The following is a 3,566-nucleotide window of genomic DNA, read 5'->3' on the forward strand; positions in this document are numbered from 1 at the left end:
TACATGTGTATATCTTGGTAACCGCTACACCAATTTCTTCCAAACTCGGCAGAGTTGTTGGTCCTGGTACAGCATACCAAATGTCCGAAAATTTCTAAAATCGGACAATAACCACGCCCACATCCCATATAACCATTTGGTATGCTGTACCAGGACCAACAACTCTGCCGAGTTTGGAAGAAATTGGTGTAGCGGTTACCAAGATATACACATGTAACCATAAGTGGGCGTGGCTACGCCCATTTTCCAAAAATATATAAAATTCATGTTTTCCGTCTGAAACTCATTGTAAGTGTCAATTTTGAGTGAATTATCTTCAGTAGTTACTAAAATATCGCAGTTTTCGTATTTCTTGAAATTACCGCTACTAGTATTCGCCCAGCGGTTGAAATTCAACCGCTAAAATTAAAGATAGTTTATGTGAGTTGAGTTGAGCTGAAATAAAATAAGTTGGAATGGGTTTATTGGAGGGGAGTTTAGGACTTAGGACTTAGCATAACATAACATGCCATAACATCGCACATTCTTCAGTTGTATTTCCTTTTTATCCCTATCACTTTGTTTCTCTCTATATTTGTCTCTATCGCTTTTAATTCTTATGTTTATATTTATCTTCACCCTAAAAGGGGTGTAAAGAAAAATTATTGCCTATTTGTATATAAGATAAGATACCAAAAACCAAAAAACATATGGAAACATCATTATATTGCAATATATATACGGGGTCTTCATCAAAAGTGATAAACTGATTTAATTATCATTTTATCTCGTTTATCGGAAGTTTATCAATTTATATGAACGCCGATATTATTTCATATTTCATTATATAAGATTAAAAATCTTGTTTATTTTGGTTCACTTTATGCCAAATGATGTTGTCATTGACGCCACATCAAGTGATATCATGCCATGTGGTGAAACTGGGTGAGGTGAGTTGCGGCGTGGTGGAATTGGGTGTGGGATTGACGGTCTTGTGAATTCAGGAGTGGTGGGCTTAAGAGGTGTGGTGAGTTGGGGTGTGGTGAGTTTAGGTGTGGTGAATTTAGTTGTGGTGAGTTGAGGTGCGGTGAATTAAGGTGTGGTGAGCTAAGATGTGGTGAGAAATTTGAGGTGTGGTGAATTTAAGTGTGATTAATTAAGGTGTGGTGGATTTAAGTGTGAGGGGTTAAAGTGTGGTAAGTTGAGGTGTGGTGAATTAAGGTGTAGTAAATTTATNAATATGCACTTATGTAAGTATGAGTGAGGTTAGATTATAAAAGATAAAATATTATGCAATATAAACACAAAACTACGTATGTATTTATAATATCAAAAAATTCTATTAAAAAATGTATGGCAAGTGAAAATATGTACATACAGTTTTAAAAGGATATGATATATTATTTTAAGAAAATGTTTCTAAATATGTATGTACTTACTCATAAATACTACAATTGAAAACGTGTATTTTTTTAGGGGACGGATCAAAGCAGTTTTCCAGTACCAGCACAGAGCAATAAAAATTGTATAATATTTTTTTAAAGACTAATTATTTTTTAATAAAAAATAGTAACTATAAAAATTTCAAAGTCCAATTTATTATTAAAAAAAAAAAGTAAAAAACTTTGGTAAAATAAAATTAATTAGCCCTGGGTAACACTAAACTAACGAAACCCTTAACAGTTGCCATATGCGTCTGTTCCTCCTGTTAGAGGCGGTCAAAAAAAGTCTCCAAGTCAGGAGCGCCCAATCGAGTGGTGGGTCCTAGACAAAAAAAAGCTCAGAAACGAGGTGTCCATATGGAAGTGTTTAGCAAGAGCGCGGTTACCCACGTAGCGTACCGTAGAAGTACGTAGAAACATATCAAATTTGCTGTTGTAATGAGGTGGTGAGTTTTCGTTGACACGCAAATCCCATAAGATGGATCGTGTCAGCTGACACGTTCTACGTTTTTACGTCCGTGGGTAACTGTGCTTTAAGGATCAGAAGATTACGGTGCAGGAAGCGGTATACCCAATACCGGCGGTAGAAGATGAGCGAAAAGGCCATCTGGCGTCGAAATTCTCTGGTTGTGTACTTGGAAGGAAGACGGGAATGCGCCGAAGAGTATTTAAGGCAGACAGGCAGGTAGCCGTGGAAAATAAGCAGAAAGAGCCTTAGAATATCAGTGCCAAACTTTGTGAGCATTATCATTGGCAACGCTTCGAACGAAGACGATTTTTAGCGACAAGCTATAATTGGAACCCTGGCTCCACAGTTGACGAATGCTAATGGTAAGCCAGAGGAGGTTGTATCGAAGACTATTTTAAGCACAAGGCACAAGAAAGGAAGTGGGCGGAGGACGGGACATTGCATACCAACTTTGGAGCATTATTATTGTGAAAAATTCCGATGTTCACAAACAACGCAGGCAAATGGCTGCAAAGCTAAGATGTTGTTACTTGGCGAACCATCGATGCCTTCCACGTCTGAAGCACGAAGAAGGAACTAAATAAACCGCCGAGGGCCAGAAAGATCGATTTCCATTCTGAGAAAAATTAGAAATATAAATTCATCACATAGTTGCTTTCGCAGCAACATCAGTCGAACTCACAAGTTTTCTGGGCTAGGCACTAAAAACAACATCATAGGTCTGATGAGGCGTTTATGGGGGAGTCAAATAGGCCGAAGCCCGTGGCATACTTAGACTCGTCCGCTATTCTGCAGTTATGCATTTTTGGCAAAGTCAGCCCTGTTGGAAAGATAACGCCAAATATCTAACTGGCTACTAGTAGACGCTCGTCTAACGGAATTGATGCTCGAGGCCGTCAGCGAGTATCTAATTCGTTTTTTGATGAAGCTTAATGCCGGCCGCTGTGGTGTAGTGGTTAGCAGTGCACGTTACCATTCTGTGAGTCCAGTGTCCGAACCACATCAAAATAATAATAAACAATAAAGTTTTTTCTAATAGCAGTCGGCCCTCGGCAGGCAATGGTAAACCTCCGAGTGTATTCATTTAAATTCATTCCAAGATGGAATCGGCCCTGGAAAATGTTACCAAGTGGGCAAGACAAAATACTGGATGGGACAGACTTGAAACATTTTACGAGCCGAAATTACTTAGTAATAGGGATAATACAGGGAATGGTAGAATATGATCCTTCACTTAAAGCCACCACAAGTCTTCATTACTGGTGCAGCCGTAAAAGAGGACCTCAGGCGGCATAGCGGGAGGAAGGCTGACACTGATTACTCTACGTCAGTTTGGTATTTACAATTTTCAGCTACGGAAGGATGGGAAATGATGGCATGATCTACACTTATGTGTTAAAGTCAAGCATTGTTCAGAAGTGTCACTGGCATGACAAAATCGCATCAAAGCCTCTCTCTGCTGCATTCTGGAGAGTCGATCATCGAGGCGGAAACCTTCCTACAACCACCGATTTGTGATTTACTGTGGAAATTTGAATTTTGGCGAAGGCATAAAGAATGAACTATAGACCAAGGGCGACGACTGTGAAGTCTCATAAGTTGAATAAGAAACGAACTGAGGGACTTTTAACGTTAACGAAATTTTCGGTAAGAATTAGCAGACTTTGACGTTGCAT

Source organism: Rhagoletis zephyria, unplaced genomic scaffold (assembly GCF_001687245.7).
Source record: "Rhagoletis zephyria isolate East Lansing unplaced genomic scaffold, Rhagoletis_zephyria_1.1 Rzeph_scaffold_02692, whole genome shotgun sequence".
Classification (NCBI taxonomy): Eukaryota; Metazoa; Arthropoda; class Insecta; order Diptera; family Tephritidae; genus Rhagoletis; species Rhagoletis zephyria.